The following is a 19,719-nucleotide window of genomic DNA, read 5'->3' as shown; positions in this document are numbered from 1 at the left end:
ATATATAAGATATAGGGGCCGAATTATCAAGCTCCGAATGGAGCTTGATGCCCCTGTTTCCGCACGAGCCTTCAGGCTCGACGTAAACAGTAGTTATGAAGCAGCGGTCTAAAGACCACTGCTTCATAACTTGCCCACCTGCTCTCAGGCTACGGACATCAATCCGCCCGATCCTATACGATCGGGCTGATTGACACCCCCTGCTAGCAGCCGATTGGCCGCAAATCTGCAGGGGGCGGCATTGCACAAGCAGTTCACAAGAATTGCTTGTGCAATGATAAATGCCGACAGCGTATGCTGTCGGCATTTATCAATGTGCGGCGGACATGATACACTACATCATATCATGTCCATCGGCACTTTAATAAATCGGCCCCATAATCTTCACTTAGGTTACTTGTGGAGTGTTAGCTGTTAACCCATTAGTGCTTATCATTTTGACACCCCTAAATTACAGCTGCTGTTAACTGTTTGGCTATTATTTTTTTTACACAGGTAGGCTTGTTTTTTTTTAATTATTATTATATAAAGAGTTTTTAGAAAATAACTTTTTAATTTGCAGGTATATTAAAATTTAGGGAAAAAACACCACCATATTGAATGCAATATTTATATTTTTTGTCATTCTATATGGTACACATGGTAAATAGCATTCTGGGATGCTTTATTTACTCAATGTATTAAACAAACTTTTAATGGTTCCACATTTAGCATTGGTGACCCTTCCCAAAACACCGACATTTTAGCTTTTTATATAAATGTTGTGCAATAAAAAAAATGAGTAATTGTGGGCATATCTGGGCGGCGGCCGTGATCAGTCACAATTATATATATATATATATATATATATATATGTATGTATGTATGTATGTGTGTGTGTATGTATATATATGCATACATATGGCTTACACAGTTCCATATCTGGATAGGTATGTGTCCATTTTTTACCACTTGTGTATATTATTGCTTATTTGTATATTTAGATATCCTACATCCATCTATTCACTTGGGGGACATAAGTTTTTATTATTATTATTATTTCCTTGCCTTTTCTTATGGCTCATTAGTCTGTACTAATGTGATGTCATCTAAATTACTGCATATGTTTTTCATGCATACAAACAACATGTGAATTTTGGGTAGAGGTAATTGCTCTCTGTGAAGGTATATATACAGCTAATGCATGTACTTATTGCATTCACAACTAAGAATGTTTCCTCTTGTATGTTTTCATTTTTCATATTTATATTTCTCTTTTTGAATTGTGTTTCTTTTAAGTTATTGTTTATTATTTATTAATATTTATATGCTCAGTTACCAATAGTGCTCTTCCATATAAGTAATTTTCCTTTGACCCAATAGTTGGTATATTCCAACTGCACAGGATCAATTACAGGTGATACTCGAAAAATTAGAATATCGTGCAAAAGTTCATTTATTTCACTAATGCAACCTAAAAGGTGAAACTAATATATGAGATAGACTCATTACATGCAAAGCAAAATAGTTCAAGCCGTGATTTGTCATAATTGTGATGATTATGGCTTACAGCTCATGAAAACCCCAAATCCACAATCTCGGAAAATTAGAATATTGTGAAAAGGTGCAATATTCTAGGCTCAAAGTGTCCCACTCTAATCAGCTAATTAAGCCATAATACCTGCAAAGGGTTCCTGAGCCTTTAAATGGTCTCTCAGTCTGGTTCAGTAGGAATCACAATCATGGGAAAGACTGCTGACCTGACAGTTGTGCAGAAAACCATCATTGACACCCTCCATAAGTAGGGAAAGCCTCAAAAGGTAATTGCAAAAGAAGTTGGATGTTCCCAAAGTGCTGTATCAAAACACATTAATAGAAAGTTATGTGGAAGGGAAAAGTGTGGAAGAAAAAGGTGCACAAGCAGCAGGGATGACCACAGCCTGGAGAGGATTGTCAGGAAAAGGCCATTCAAAAGTGTTGGGGACTTTCACAAGGAGTGGACTGAGGCTGGAGTCAGTGCATCAAGAGCCACCACACACAGACGGATCCTGGACATGGGCTTCAAATGTCGTATTCCTCTTGTCAAGCCACTCCTGAACAACAAACAATGTCAGAAGCTTCTTACCTGGGCTAAAGAAAAACAGACCTGGTCTGTTGCTCAGTGGTCCAAAGTCCTCTTTTCTGATGAGAACAAATTTTGCATCTCATTTGGAAACCAAGGACCCAGAGTATGGAGGAAGAATGGAGAGGCACACACTGCAAGATGCTTGAAGTCCAGTGTGAAGTTTCCACAGTCTGTGTTGATTTAGGGAGCCATGTCATCTGCTGGTGTTGGTCCACTGTGCTTCATTAAGTCCAGGGTCAATGCAGCCGTCTACCAGGAGATTTTGGAGCACTTCATCCTTCCTTCCGCAGACAAGCTCTATGGGGATGCTGACTTCATTTTCCAGCAGGACTTGGCACCTGCCCACACTGCCAAAAGCACCAAAACCTGGTTCAATGACCGTGGGATTACTGTGCCAAGAGAAAGATGAGAGACATGAGACCGAACAATGCAGAAGAACTGAAGGCCGCTATTGAAGCATCCTGGTCTTCCATAACACCTCAGCAGTGCCACAGGCTGATAGCTTCCATGCCACGCCGCATTGAGGCAGTAATTGCTGCAAAAGGGACCCAAACAAAGTACTGAGTACATACAGTCTATGAAATAGAAAGAGGCGCCACATTTGCAGATCAATAATACAATATGTTTTGTACAAACAGTCCTTGTAGACTTACATAGTATGTGCTTTTTTGGTTGTGGATAAATGGTCCAATAAAGGGTTAATCCGCCACTTTATTTTTAAACCTATCACAGCTAACCTGGTATTTTTAAAACTCACAGCTGTGCTAGTTCACACTAAACTATGAATAAGGCTATGGCCAAAACGCGTAAGCTTGTACATTAGGCGTTTTTTTCACCACCATGTCTATGTTGATAGTGCTTTTAATTCTTTGGATTCAATAAACATTTATATTTTTTATCATTACTATTTGTGGGATTCCGGACTCTATGTCATGTCATCTTAATAAAAAGACTGAAAAATAAATATGGATGGTCATTAAAGTTTGCTAAAACAACAAATCTAATGGTGGCATAAGACTTTTGCACAGTACTATGTGTGTGTGTATATATACTGATATACTGTATATACGTGTGTGTATATATATATATATATATATATATATATACTAACTATAGTTAAGAATCATCACTTTAAATTTAAAGGATAGTCTAGTCATAATTAAACTTTCATGATTCAGATAGGGCATGCAATTATAAACAAGTTTCCAATTGACTTCTATTATCAAATTTGCTTTGTTCTGTTGGTATTCTTTGTTGAAAGCTAAACCTAAGTAGGCTCATATGCTAATTGCTAAGGCCTTGAAGGCTGCCTCTTAACTCAGTGCATTTTGACAGTTTTTCACAGCTAGACAGCACTAGATTATGTGTGCCATATAGATAACATTGTGCTCACTCACGTGGAGTTATTTATGAGTCAGCACTGATTGTCTAAAATGCAAGTGTGTCCAAAGAACTGAAATAATGGGGCAGAGGCTTAGATACAAGGTGATCACAAAGGTAAAAATAGTTTATTAATATAACCCTGTTGGTTATGCAAAACTGGGGAATGAGTACTAAAGGGATTATCTATATTTTTAAACAATAAAAATTCTCGAGTAGACTTTCTCTTTAACCTCAAATAAACTAATAATGTTGTCCACTTTGAAAGGCCAAAAGGGGTTGTAAGAGAGGCAGCAGGCAAGTTAGAATTGCCAATGGGTATGCTGAAGTCCCCTAAGATAAGAGAAGGGATGTTACAAGAGAGAAAGTGTAGGAGCCAGGCTTCAAAGTGGTCTATAAATTGTGATACTGGGCCAGGAAGCTGATAGATAACAGCAACACGGAGAGCTACAGGGGAGACTATGCAGACAGTGTGAACTTCAAACGATGAGAAAGAAAGAGGGGGTGTATCTTTTTTTTACCATTCTGTGTAACAGAATGTGTTAATTAGTTTGTAGTAACATGGGCAATATGCAGTTTTTATAGACAATGGTCTATTCAAATACATCTCTAGATTGTTATGTTTTTATTTTACAAATATTAAATGTGTTGCAAAGTATTCATTTGTTTATTGTTTCTGTATATGTTTTCAATATGCAGCAAAGAAAAATAATTAGTTCTTAAATTGTAATTTAAATTTTAATACAACATATTAATGTGTTTGCTTTTCCAGCATCAGGGAGATCAAAGCATTATAGCTCAACTGAAAGCAAAAAACGTAATTATGCTGTGTTTGTCTCCCTTGAGATCTCTTGTGGATGAGCCGTTAAAGGGGCAGTATGATAAACTTAATGCACCAAGACTTTATGGACATACTGATTTGTAATTAATCGTCAACAGCTGTTTTCTACAATTTCAATTTTGCCTTCCTATTGAAGTTTATCCTTCAGTTTTATGAGATTTTAAAACACAGCAGATTTGTAGTAGAGAATAACCTCATGTAATACATTATGCAGAACATTATGGGTTAAATTTATCATGGTGTGGACAGACATGATCAGTATAGCGAATCATGTCCGCCACACATCGATAAATGCTGACAGCATACACTGTCGGCATTTATCATTGCAACAGCAGTTCTTGTGAACTGCTGGTGCAATGCCGCCCCCCTGCAGATTTGCGGCTAATCGGCCGCTAGCAGGGGGTGTCAATCAACCTTTGATTGGGCTGATTGCTGTCCGCCACCTCAGAGGTGGCGGATGAGTTAAAGCGCAACGGTCTTAGGACCGCTGCTTCTTAATCTTCCGCTTCAGGCGGAACTGAAGCGGAGTGGGTCGGAAGCAGCATCCGCTGCTTCATAAATCGACCCCCCATATATGAGAAAAATTAAATTGACTTGTTTCTTTAGGAAATGCTCATATTCCATAAACATAAATGGATGGATTGAATACTTCAGATTAAAAAATAAATAGAAAGAGGGGCTGAAGGAATGTAGTGGAAGGTACAGTATGGAGACAGAAGACTGCCTGCTCCCCCTCCTTGTCTATCTCCTGGCCTGGGAGTGTGACTAAACTTCTAGCTACTATAGGACATAGAGGTTACAGCAGTTGTGTTAGAAGAGGAGAGCCAAGTTTCTGTGAGGGCTGATTATTCTGAATCAAAATTATATTGATAACCAAGTTTTATGCTTACATATTTTTTATTGCCACCCTATATTAATTTCTATGGGTGTATAATGAAAATTATCTGACATAATCTTAAAAAAAACATAGAGAGTTGTGGCTTTACTCTGACTTGAATGGTACTTATAGTCCTGGGTGTTTCTTGCGTATTCCTAGCCGGTTAACCTAACTAAATATTAAGTATATGGATACTACCTATTTTGATTTCAAATAGTCTAATTTTTTGTGGTGTATAAGTACATTTAGATGTTGATAACTTATATTGCTAGGGCCATACTTATATAGCTAGGGCCGGCTAGGAATACGCAAGAAACACCCAGGACTATAAGTACATTTAGATGTTGATAACTTATATGGCCCTAGCTATATATGTACAAGCTCATCTTGTTATATCATATTTTACTGCCGATTGAGATATGTGGTTCACTCCAACTGCTATAATCTATCACCTAGATTACAAGTTTTGAGTTCAGGTTTTAACGCTGAAAAAATTGTCATTTCAGCATTAAAACCGCACTGCAGCCATTACAAGTCTTGTCGGTATAGCTGTACCACAAGCCTTTTACCCTGTAACGCAATGTCAGTCCCGCTCGTAAAAATTACGTTTTTTCATGGGACTACCATAGCACAGCCATTACAAGTTTTGCGGTGAGGTTAAAAAGCTTGCGTTCCAGCCTATACCGACAAGATCCGTTTCGCAATCTGAGAGCAGTAGTTATGAGTTTTACGCTACAAAACTGTTACATAAAACTCATAACTAAAGTGTTACAAAGTACACTAAACACCCATAAACTACCTATTAACCCCTAAACCGAGGCCCTCCTGCATTGCAAACACTATATTAAAGATATTAACCCCTAATCTGCCGCTCCCAACATCGCTGCCACTAATAAAATGTATTAACCCCTATTCCGCCGCTCCCCGACACAACGCCATTATAATAATCATATTAACCCCTAAACCAAAAGCCCCCCACAACTAAATATACTAAATTAAACAATTAACCCCTAAACCGATAACCCCCCACATCGCAATAAACTAATTTAAACTAGTAACCCCTAAACCTAACGCCCCCTAACCTTATATAAAAATTATAATTTCCCTATCGTAAATTAAATTAAAACTTACCTGTCAAATTAAAAAAACTAAGTTTAAACTAACAATTAAACTAATATAACTTTTAAACTAAAATTAAACTAACTACATATTAAAGAAAACTAAAATACATATTAAATAAATCCTAACAATGCTATAACAATTACAAAGTATCTAATTACAAAAAATAAAAATAAAAAAATTACGAAAAATAACAAATGAAATTATCAAAAATAAAAAGAATTACACCTAATCTAATAGCCCTATAAAATGAAAAAGCCCACCCAACATAAAAACCCTAGCCTACAATAAACTACCAATAGCCCTTAAAAGGGTCTTTTGTAGGGCATTGCCCTAAGTTAAACAGCTCTTTAACCTGTACAAAAATACAAAGACACCCAACAGTAAAACCCACCACCCAACCAACTCCCAAAATAAAAATCCTAACTCTAACAAAAACCTAAGCTACACATTGCCCTGAAAAGGGCATTTAGCTATTTTGCATTGCCCTGAAAAGGGCATTTAGCTCTTTTAAGAAAAGCCCAAACCCTAAACAAACAAAAAAAAACACCCAAAAAAGTTTTAAAAATCCTAACACTAACCCCCGAAGATCCACTTACAGTTTCTGAAGTCCAGACATCCAGGCAGCGAGAAGACTTCATCCAGGCGGCAAGGTTTTCATCCATCCAGGTGGCATCTTCAATCTTCCTCTAGGCGTCCCTTGCATTCCTATTGGCTGATTTGATTTTGGAAATTCAAATCAGCCAATAGGATGAGAGCTACTGAAATCCTATTGGCTGTTCAAATTAGCCAAAAGGATGAGAGCTACTGAAATTCTATTGGCTGATTTGAACAGCCAATAGAATTTCAGAAGCTCTCATCCTATTGGCTGTTTTCAATTTCCAAAATCAAATCAGCCAATAGGAATGCAAGGGACGCAATTTTGAAAAGACTCCCTTGCGTTGAAGATTCAGTATACAGCGGCAACCGTATGTAGAGGATGCTCCTCGCCAGATGTCTTCAAGATGGACCCACTCCGCGCCGGGATGAAGATAGAAGACGCCACCGGGATGAAGATAAAAGATGCCGCCTGGATGAAGATGGAGACGCCTGGATGAAGATGGAGCCGCCAGGATGAAGATCCTTCAAGCGGGACTTCAGCAACTGTGAGTACCTAAAGAGGGGTTAGTGTTAGTTTTTTTAAGTTTTTTGGGTGTTTTTTTTTTTTTTAGATAAGGGGTTGGGCATTTCTTAAAAGAGGTAATGCCCTTTTCAGGGCAATGCAAAAGAGCTAAATGCCCATACAAATGCCCTTATCAGGGCAATGGATAGATTCGTTTTTTTGGATAGTTCTTTTTATTTTGTGGGTTTGGGGGAGTGGGGGTTTGTAATGTTATTGGGTCTTTGTATTTTTTTCAGGTACAAAAGGTCATTTTAAGGGCTATTGGTAGTTTATTATAGATTAGGTTTCTTTTATTTTGGGTTTTTTTTTTTTTTAAATGGGTATTAGAATCAGAATAATTGGTATTATTTTGGATAATATGTTTGTTATTTTGTGTAATGTTTTTTTCGTTTTAGGGTGGGTTTTTCTTTTTAGAATAGCCATTTTTTATTTTTAATGGGCAGCAAAAGAGTTGAATGCCCTTTTAAGGGCAATGCCCATACAAATGCCCTTTTCAGGGCAAAGGGTAGATTAGGTTTTACTTTATTTTTATTTTTTGGGTTTGGGGGGGTGCAGGTTTGTATACTGTTAGGGGGTGTTTGTTTTTCTTTTGTAGAAAAAGAGCTGATATCGTTAGGATGATGCCCTACAAAAGGCCCTTTTAAGGGCCCTTGGTAGTTTATTATAGATTAGGTTTTTTTATTTAGTTTTTTTTTTAAAGGGTATTAGAATAGGAATAATTTTTGCTTTGGATTATTTAATTTGTTATTTTTTGTAATGGTAGGTTTGTTTTTTATTTTTGTAATTTTAGTGTTTTTTATTTTTTTGTAATGTTAGGTTTTAGTGTAAGGCAGTTTGTGTTTTATTTCACAGGTAAGTTTGTATTTATTTTAACTAGGTAGTTAGTAAATAGTAAATAAATATTTACTAACTAGTCTACCTAGTTAAAATAAATACAAACTTGCCTGTAAAATAAAAATAAAACCTAAGCTAGCTACAATATAACTATTAGTTATATTGTAGCTAGCTTAGGTTTTATTTCACAGGTAAGTTACTTTGTATTTATTTTTAAATAGGTATTATTTAGTTAATAATTGTAATTTTAATTTAGCTCTATGATAATTATTTTAAAGTTAGGGGGTGTTAGGGTTACTGTTAGGGGTTAATAACTTTATTTAGTGGCGGCGATGTCGGGGAGCGGCGGAATAGGGGTTAATAGATTTATTATAGTGTGGGTGATGTTGGGGTGCAGGAGAATAGGGGATAATAACTTTAGTATAGTTGCGGCAATATCGGGAGCAGTAGATTAGGGGTTAATAGTTTTATTTCAGTGGCGGTTATATCGGGAGTGGCAGATTAGGGGTAATTATCATAATGTAGGTGTCGGCGATGTCGGGGGCAGCAGATTAGGGGTGTTTAGACGTGGGGTTTATGTTAGGGTGTTAGGTTTAAACTTAACTTTTTCCCCCCATAGGCATCAATGAGGCTGCATTACGGAGCTTTTCATTCTGCGATCGCATGTGTTCATTTTTTTTCTAACCCGCTCTCCCCATTGATGTCTATGGGGAAAGCGTGCACAAGCACAAAAAAACAGCGCTTGTATTTTGTGCGGTATGGAGCTCAACGCAACCATATTGCACGCACAAGCTGGCTGTTTCAAAACTTTTAATGGCTGCACTATAGAGGATGAAATAACGCAACTTTTGTTACGTTCATTAAATTCCCTATAGCGCGCATAACTCGTAATCTACCTGTATGTGATCTATAACACTTTCATTTTATAGAATGATAGTTGCTATGTTTGTTTTATTGAATCGTAGCTAATACATTTGTCAGCTATATTTTCTTAGTGTTCAAACTCTATTACCTATGTCAATTTGTTCAGAAAGATGTTGCCCTATGATATATACAACCGTCCAAAAGTGGCGTGAGCAATTTAAATCTTATACCTCCCAAGGAGTGATATTGTTGCTTGAAGCCCAAGAGTGGCTTCAATTTGTGCTGGGAAATATGTCCATAAAATGGGAAACATTATATTTTGTGACATTTATATTTTTTGATAAATCAATATGCTGCATAAGTAGTCATTTATTTCCTTTTTCATCCAGAATGTTGAATTTTTTAGAGATTTATACTTCTTGGTGGTATATAAGTCTGGCAACCTTGATGTACTGATTATATGTACCTGTATGCTCATTTTTGACGTTTGTCTAAACAAATCTTTATAAATTATTTAAAGTAAACAAAAACAAATTTTAAGAATCTGAAGACAAATGTATTTGCCTAGATTACGAGTTGTGCATTAGGGTAAAAAAGCAGCGTTAAGAGGTCCTAACGCTGCTTTTTTACGCCCGCTGGTATTACGAGTCTTGAAGGTTTAGGGTCATGGCACACTTCTTTGGCCTTACCGCAAAACGACTTAAGTAAACTTCGTAATGTCTTTTTTCTATGGCACTTCCATAGCGCTGATATTACGAGTCTGTCCTGGGAGGCCAAAAAGTGAGCGGTACACCCTGCCCTGTCAAGAATACTAACGCATTTAAAAGTCAGTAGTTAAGAGTTTTATGGTACAACGCCGTAACATAAAACTCATAACTAAAGTGCTAAAAAGTACACTAACATCCATAAACTACCTATTAACCCCTAAACCGAGGCCCTCCCGCATCGCAAATACTATAATAAAAAATGTAACCCCTAATCTGCCGCCACCTACATTATATGTATTAACCCCTAATCTGCTGCCCCCAACATCGCTGACACCTACATACTATTTATTAACCCCTAATCTGCTGCCCCAATGTCGCTGCAACCTACCTACATTTATTAACCCCTAATCTGCCGCCCCCAATGTCGCCACCACTATATTAAAGTTATTAACCCCTAAAACTAAGTCTAACCCTAACCCTAACACCCCCTAACTTAAATATAATTACAATAAATCTAAATTAAATTACTATCATTAACTAAATTATTCTTATTTAAAACTAAATACTTACCTATAAAATAAACCCTAAACTAGCTACAATATAACTAATAGTTACATTGTAGCTAGCTTAAGGTTTATTTATTTTTTTACAGGCAAGTTTGTATTTCATTTATTTTTTATTTAATAACTACCTAGCTAAAATAAATACAAATGTATCTGTAAAATAAAACCTAAGTTACAATAACAGCTAACACTACACTATTATTAAATAAATAAATTAACTAAACTAAATACAATTACCTATTAAATTAAATTATCTAAAGTACAAAAAAATAAAAAAGCCCCCTCAAAAAAAAAAAAAAAAACCTAGCCTAAACTAAACTACCAATATCCCTTAAAAGGGCCTTTTGCGGGGCATTCCCCCAAAGTAATCAGCTCTTTTACCTTAAAAAAAAAATACAAACAACCTCCCAACAGTAAAACCCACCACCCACACAACCAACCCCCCAAATAAAATACTATCTAAAAAAACCTATGCTCCCCATTGCCCTGAAAAGGGCATTTGGATGGACATTGCCCTTAAAAAGGCAGTTAGCTCTATTGCAGCCCAAAGTCCCTACCCTAAAAATAAAACCCAACCAATACACCCTTAAAAAAACCTAACACTAACCCCCTGAAGATCGACTTACCGGGAGAAGTCTTCATCCAAGCCGGGCCGAAGTCCTCAATGAAGCTAGGAGAAGTCTTCATCCAAGCCGGGCTGAAGTCCTCAACGAAGCCAGGAGAAGTCTTCATCCAAGCCGGGCGAAGTGGTGCTCCAGACGGGCAGAAGTCTTCATCCAGACGGCATCTTCTATCTTCATCCATCCGACGTGGAGTGGGTCATTCTTCAAGACATCTGACGCGGAGCATCCTCTTCATCCGACAACTAAAGCTGAATGAAGGAACCTTTAAGTGACCTCATCCAAGATGGCGTCCCTTAGATTCCGATTGGCTGATAGAATTCTATCAGCCAATCGGAATTAAGGTAGAAAAAATCCTATTGGCTGATGCAATCAGCCAATAGGATTGAAGTTCAATCCTATTGGCTGATCCAATCAGCCAATTGGATTGAGCTTGCATTCTATTGGATCAGCCAATAGGATTTTTTCTACTTTAATTCCGATTGGCTGATAGAATTCTATCAGCCAATCGGAATCTAAGGGACGCCATCTTGGATGACATCACTTAAAGGTACCTTCATTCAGCTTTAGTCGTCGGATGAAGAGGATGCTCCGTGTCGGATGTCTTGAAGATGGACCCACTCAGCGTCTGGAGGACCACTTAGCCCGGCTTGGATGAAGACTTCTCCCGGCTTCGTTGAGGACTTTGGCCCGGCTTGGATGAAGACTTCTCCCGGTAAGTCGATCTTCAGGGGGTTAGTGTTAGGTTTTTTTAAGGGTGTATTGGTTGGGTTTTATTTTTAGGTTAGGGACTTTGGGCTGCAATAGAGCTAACTGCCCTTTTAAGGGCAATGCCCATCCAAATGCCCTTTTCAGGGCAATGGGGAGCTTAGGTTTTTTTAGATAGTATTTTATTTAAGGGGTTGGTTGTATGGGTGGTGGGTTTTACTGTTGGGGGGTTGTTTGTATTTTTTTTTACAGGTAAAAGAGCTGATTTCTTTGGGACAATGCCCTGCAAAAGGCCCTTTTAAGGGCTATTGGTAGTTTAGTTTAGGCTAGGGGTTTATTTATTTTGGGGGGGCTTTTTTATTTTAATAGGGCTATTAGATTAGGTGTAATTAGTTTAAATATCTGTTATTTGTTTATTATTTTCTGTAATTTAGTGGGGTTTTTTTGTACTTTAGCTAATTTAATTTAGGAAATTGTATTTAATTTAGTTAATTTATTTAATTATAGTGTAGTGTTAGGTGCTACTGTAACTTAGGTTAGGTTTTATTTTTTAAGTACTTTTGTATTTATTTTAGATAGGTAGTTATTAAATAGTTAATAACTATTTAATAACTATTCTACCTAGTTAAAATAAATTCAAACTTGCCTGTAAAATAAAAATAAACCCTAAGATAGCTACAATGTAACTATTAGTTATATTGTAGCTAGCTTAGGGTTTATTTTATAGGTAAGTATTTAGTTTTAAATAGGAATAATTTAGTTAATGATAGTAATTTAATTTAGATTTATTGTAATTATATTTAAGTTAGGCGGTGTTAGGGTTAGACTTAGGTTTAGGGGTTAATAACTTTAATATAGTGGCAGCGACGTTGGGGGTGGCAGATTAGGGGTTAATAAATGTAGGTAGGTTGCGGCAACATTGGGGGCAGCAGATTAGGGTTTAATTCATATAATGTAGGTGGCGGCGGAGTCCGGAGCGGCAGATTAGGGGTTAATAATTATAATGTAAGTGTTGGTGATGTCGGGGGTGGCATATTAGGGGTTAATAAGTGTAAGATTGGGGTGTTTAGACTCAGGGTTCATGTTAGGGTGTTAGGTGTAGACATAGCTTTTATTTCCCCCTAGGAATCAATGGGGCTGCGTTAAGGAGTTTTACGCTGCTTTTTTTCAGGTGTTAGACTTTATTTCAGCCGGCTCTCCCCGTTGATTCCTATAGGGAAATCGTGCACGAGCACGTACGACCAGCTCACCGCTAACTTAAGCAGTGCTGGTATTGGAGTGCGGTAATGAGTAAAATTTTGCTCAACGCTCACTTCTTGCCTTTTAACGATGGGTTTCTGAAAACTCATAATACCAGCGCTGCAGGTAAGTGAGCGGTGAGAGAAAGCTGCTCGTTAGCACCGCATAGCCTCTAACGCAAAACTCGTAATCTAGGCCATTGTTTTTTGTCACTTTGCACCATCTTGCAATATATGCAGAAAGTGATAAGGTAGCATATACAACATTTGCCGCTAGAAATGTTCTTGTTTCTAGTGGAGCAGGTGAGATCACCATTTTTAACCTAGATCACCTTTATCCTAGGCATAAAACTAACTCTCATTTGAAAGAAAAATTAGTGACTTGTCCATTTAGCAAAAATGGTTGGGGATTAAAGCTGTATAAGGGCCATGTGTCTCCTTAGGTGAAAAACAGCATTTTAAATATATTTTAAGTGTTTTACATGGAATCTCGCAGTCACCATTTTGTGTACAGTTCATGCTAAAATGGAAACGGGCCTTTAACAAGCACTAGAAATTAATCTTGTTTAAAACTATCCTTGTGAAAGTTGTAAAATGCCCATATTGTGTGTGTTTGCTTGGATCTCATTCCATGTAAGCAATACAATTTTAACACTTGGATTGGAGTCTACCCTTCTCTGTATTATTTTGGACATTTGTTGAGCTTGGCAGTTGCTCACTGTAGATCTCCTACACAGAACTGTGCTGGTTTTACATATTTTGTTTAATTAAAACTATCCTTGCAAAAATTGTAAAATGCCCATATAGTGATAGAAAAACAGTTCACAGTTTGTCCAACCTAGCAACATAAATTATGTATTTAGATGGGTTAGCAGTGGTACAGGCTGAATCTGTAATGCTCGTGGGATATTCCAAACTTGGCCAGTAGTCTTGTTACCCCAGCCACAAGTTGGAATGATAGGGAATATCCCAGAGCAAAAAAAGTTTGCAAAATAAGGTAAGCAGTACTCACAATAGGCAGGGTAGTCTTTGACGGCAGGTAGGGAATCAGCGGTTAGGCAGTTCAAGGGTAAATCACTTGAAGGACTGGAGGCAAACAGGATAGTCTTTGATGGCAACAGGTAAAGAAACCAGCCGTAAGGCAGTTCAAGGGTAAACCACTAGAATGGTCAGGCAGGCAGAGTTCGGCAAAAGTAAGGCAGTCCAAAGATGCAAGGGGTAAACAGGTAGAGTGGTGAGACAGGCAATGTTCAGCAACAGTATGTCAATCCAATATTTAGGGGTTAAGCAAGCAGAATAGTCAGACAGGCAGAGTTCATTAACAGTGAGGCGATCCAGCCGTCTAGGGGTTAAGCAAGCAGAGTAGTCAGACAGGCAGAGTTTGTTAACAATGAGGCAATTCAGCACTTTAGGGGGTAAGCAAGCAGAGTAGTCAGAGAGGCAGAGTTCAATAACGATATGGCAATCTAGAATACAATAATAACGATCACACACAGGAGCACACAAAGTAATACCTATACTTGGGCAGTGATAGGCAGAAAGTGAGCAACTTACATAGGCACAGGATTCGCCACAGAAGATCCTGACTGGCTTCAGAGTTATAGCACAAAAGAGTTAGAGGAGTTAGAGGAGCGTGCGGTGATGACGTCACGGCCGCACATGACAGGAGCTGACTCAGCCCTAGGCGACGTGCAGAGTAGCAGGCGCTGTGACCCTAGCAACAGCTAGAGCGGTACGGCATGACATAGCTCCCCTCTCAAGGGTTTCCTCCGGGAACCAGAGTCAGCTTCAAAGGATGAGCAGCATGGAATCTGGAGACCAAAGATGGATCATGCACATCACGGGCAGGAACCCAGGAATGATCTGCCACAGAGTAACCCTTCCAATGTATAATGGACCAGGAGCAGAGGAGGAGGAGCTCTAAGCCAGGTATACCTTTTCTTGATGTAGGGTTTGATCAGTGAGATGTTGAAGACTGGGTGTATGCGTAGAGTTTTGGGCAAGGCCACTTTGTAGGCAACAGCAGACAGTCTTTTCTGGACTTTGTAAGGACCGATAGACCTAAGCCCTAATTTGTGACAGGGTTGTCGTAGACAAATATGTCGAGTTGAGAACCAAACACGTTCACCTACCGAGATGGTATGTACAGAGCTCTATGACGATCAAGAAACTTCTTTTATCTAGAGACAGCTGAACGTAGCTGAGAGTGAATATGTTGCCAATGAGTGGTTAAATCAGTAACGTGTCAGTCTGCAGCAGGAACCCCTGTGGACTGAGCAGAAAGAGGGAAGACACGAGGCTGATAACCTGTTGTAGCTTGAACATCATAGAGAAGAATGCCAATGAGTGTTCCTTGCCAGCTCAGCTAGGGGCAACAAATCAGACCAGTTGGTATGGAGAGAACTAACAAAGAAAAAATTAATCTGAGGATGGTAGCCAGAAGACAAGGAAACAGTGGTTCCAATCAACTTACAAAAGGCTCTCCAAAAGGTAGAGATAAATTGTGGACCTCTGTCGGAAACAATATTCACAGGAATGCCATGAAGTCATACCACATGCAAGAGAAAAAGAGGATAATTCTTGGGCAGAAAGCCGTTTCATTAAGGGTACAAAGTGAGACAGTCTGGAAAATTGATCCACCACAACCCAGATAACTGTATGATGGTCAGACAGAGGGAGGTCCACAATGAAGTCCATTGTTATGTGTGTCCATGGTTGTTTGGGAATGGACAATGGTTGGAGCAAGCCAGGAGGCAAGGATCAGGGAGTTTTGTTGGCAGCACAGGTTGTGCAGGCTTTCACATTATCCTGAGCATCATACTTCATAGTAGATCACCATACAAGTCGGGAAAGAAGCTTAAAAGTCCTTGTCAAACCAGGATGTCCTGAGAATTTACTATCATGAGCCCAGGATAGCACAGGATTGTGTAGATTCTGACACGAGGCTGATAACCTGTTGTAGCTTGAACATCATAGAGAAGAGTGCCAATGAGTGTTCCTTGCCAGCTCAGCTAGGGGTAACAAATCAGACCAGTTGGTATGGAGATAACTAACAAAGAAAAAATTAGTCTGAGGATGGTAGCCAGAAGACAAGGAAACAGTGGTTCCAATCAACTTACAAAAGGCTCTCCAAAAGGTAGAGATGAATTGTGGACCTCTGTCGGAAACAATATTCACAGGAATGCCATGAAGTCATGCCACATGCAAGAGAAAAATAGGATAATTCTTGGGCAGAAAGCCGTTTCATTAAGTGTACAAAGTGAGACAGTCTGGAAAATTGATCCACCACAACCCAGATAACTGTATGATGGTCAGACAGAGGGAGGTCCACAATGAAGTCCATTGTTATGTGTGTCCATGGTTGTTTGGGAATGGACAATGGTTGGAGCAAGCCAGGAGGCAAGGATCAGTGAGTTTTGTTGGCAGCACAGGTTGTGCAGGCTTTCACATTATCCTGAGCATCAGACTTCATAGTAGATCACCATACAAGTCGGGAAAGAAGCTTAAAAGTCCTTGTCAAACCAGGATGTCCTGAGAGTTTACTATCATGAGCCCAGGATAGCACAGGATTGTGTTGGTTCTGAGGTACATAAAACATATTGGAAGCCACCAGGGCATTAAGAGGTTTTCTAGACTGGGCATGGCGTAGTCTTTGAAGAAGGGTGGTATTCAGTTGCCCAACCACACAGGAGGGAGGTATGATGTGTTCGATAGGAGTTTCAGAGGAATCACTAGAGTGAGGAAATTGATGGGAAAGGGCATCATCCTTCCTGTTTTTGATCCCAGGAAGATAAGAGACCACAAAGTTAAACGAGAGAAGAACAAGGCCCACCTGGCCTGTCAAGGATTGAGTCGATGAGCAGTTTCTAGGTTGGTCAGATTCTTGTGGTCAGTGAGAATCTGAATGGGATTAGCGGTGCCCTCTAGCCAATGGCGCCATTCTGTCAAGGCCATCTTAATGGCCAAGAGCTAATGATTACCCACATCGTAATTCTTCTCTGCAGGAGTAAATTGTTTACAGAAAAAGGCTACAGGGTGCAACTTGGATGTTAAAGGATCCCTTTGGGTTAGAACTGCTCCAGCCCCTATCTCGGAGGCATCAACCTCTAAAGTGAACTGTAGGTCAGGATCAGGATGGCGGAGCACAGGAGCAGAACAAAATGCTTTTTTCAGATGAGAGAAGGCATTTATGGCTTCAGGAGGCCAATGTTTACAGTCTTTGTTCCGTTTTGTCACTTCAGTGAGTGGCGTGACTGTTTGGGTAAAGTTCTTTATAAACTTGCGGTAATAATTGGGTTGTGGCCATTCCAAAACTGCAGTAAGCTTAGCAGGACCCATGGCAAAACCCTCCTTTGAGATGACATAACCAAGGAACTGGATCTGAACTTGATAAAACTCACATTTTTCTAGTGTGGCTACCAGAGAATTGTCTCTGAGATGTAAAAGTACCTGTCTCATGTGTTTATGATGCTCCTCCAGAGTGTAGGAGAAAATAAGCATGTCATCCAGGTAGACGGTGACAGTGCGATTGAGGAGGTCATGGAAGAAGTCATTGACAAAAGCAGGGGTGTTACACAGCCCAAAGGGCATTACGAGGTATTTGTAATGCCCCAATCTTGTATTGAAGACGGTATTCCATTCATGGCCTGGGAAGATACGAATTAGATTGTATGCCCCACATAGGTCCAGCTTGGTGTAGAAGCAAGCATTCTGAAATGAATCATACAGTTCAGTGATCAAAGGAATTGGATAGCGATTCTTGATAGTTTTGTTGTTCAAGGCCCTGTATTCGATACAGGGTCTGAGCCCACCATCCTTCTTACTGATGAAAAAGAAGTCTGCCCCAGCAGGAGAGGAGGATGGGTGAATGAAACCTTTAGCTAGGTTCACTTGGATGTACTCCTCTATGGACTTTGTTTCAGATTTGGAGAGTGGATAAGACCTCCTTTTAGGAAGTGGGGCCCCGGGAAAGAGGTCAATAATGCAGTTGTAAGGATGGTGGGGTGGTAGCACATTGGCTGCTGCTTTCTTTTTAAACACATCTGTGAAGTCCGCATATACTGAGGGAAGACTTGGAGGGGTCTGTAGACTGGCTATGGGGATGCGGAGCAGAGCAGTAACCTTAGCAAGGCAGGAGTGGAATCAGGAGGTACCCCAAGTGGCCAGCTGACCTTCAGTCCAGTCAAACTGTGGATTGTGTAAGCGAAGCCAAGGAAGACCAAGGATGACAGGCTGTGCTGGGGAATGTATGACCTTGAACTGCAGCTGTTCGATATGAAGGACCCCACAGTCAGGGTCAGGGGCGCTGATTTGAAATGGATCAACCCTGAACCAAGGGGAGTGCCATCCAGGGTAGTTATTTTGAGACAATGTCTTTCAGGTAGAAGAGGCAACTCAGCTTGAATCATAAAATGGTGATCCAGAAAGTTTCCAGCTGCCCCTGAATTAATAAAGGCTCTAGTGTGAACAGAATTCTGAAGGAAGGTAAGGGTAACAGGTACCAGGATCTGAGAGGAGTAATGGGATTTAGTAGTGATCATGCTTAAAGGTACCCCTGTGTTATTCTCTAAGCATTGGCTTTTCCCAGGTCACAATTCTGTAGTTGGTGGGAGTTAGAACCACAATAAAAGCATAGTCTCAATCTCTTTCTTCTCTGTCTTTCAGACTCTGTGGGTTTGAAGGAGGAAAGATCCATGGGTTCCTCTACTAGGGTAGCTGGAGATTTTGAAGGGGTATAGGATACTGCAGAGACTGGACAAATAGAAGGGTGGGAGGGAAGGATTCTCTGAGTTCTTTCTCTCTCTGCTTGTTTCTCTGCTTTTCTAGACTGATACAAATTGTTATAAAGTCATCCAAGGAAGAAGGGACATCACAATAAGTAAGTTCATATTTGATGCATTCATGCAGACCTCTCCTAAGGTCTGCCTTGAGAGCACTGCCATCCCAAGTGGTCTCAAGTGCTAAGGTGTGAAACTCGATGGCAAATTGTGCCACAGTTCTATGGCCCTGGCGGAGATCCAGGAGAGAATAATCTGCAGCAGAAATACGGCCAGAATTCCGAAACACAGAAGATAATGCAGAAATGAAAGCATCAGCATCGGTCAAGAGTAGAGCGTTCTGTTCCAAAAGGGGGGAGACCCAGGCTAGGACCTTGTCTTTCAGTATGGAAATGATAAAGGTGACCCTTGACTAATGAGACTGAAAGGTTTGAGGATCATTGCGAAAATGCAGCCTGCACTGGTTAAGAAAACCCCTACAATCAGTAGTACCTTCATATTTATCAGGTAATGGTATCCGGGGTATACTTCCAGAAGCAGGGGAAGAAGTTGCAGTAATAGGAGCAGAGACTGGCGGTACAACAACAGGAGCGGTATTCTTTGCTGCAACAAGTTGAGAGGTTATAGCCTCTAGTTTGGAATCCACACTCTGCAACTGTACGGTATGGGTTCCCAACATCTGTCCTTGAAGATAAACTGCTCTTGCTACCTCATTTGGGTCCATGGTCCAAGTATATTGTAATGCTCATGGGATATTCCACTATCAGACCAAACTCGGCCAGGAGTCTTGTTACGCCAGCATCAAGCTGGAATGATAGGGAATATTCCAGAGCAGAGAAAGTTTGCAAAATGAGGTAAGCGGTACTCACAATAGGCAGGGTAGTCTTTGACGGCAACAGGTAGGGAATCAGTGGGTAATGCAGTT

This window comes from Bombina bombina, chromosome 5 (assembly GCF_027579735.1).
Source record: "Bombina bombina isolate aBomBom1 chromosome 5, aBomBom1.pri, whole genome shotgun sequence".
Classification (NCBI taxonomy): Eukaryota; Metazoa; Chordata; class Amphibia; order Anura; family Bombinatoridae; genus Bombina; species Bombina bombina.
The sequence above is the reverse complement of the archived record's forward strand: the minus strand, read 5'-3'. Positions refer to the sequence as shown.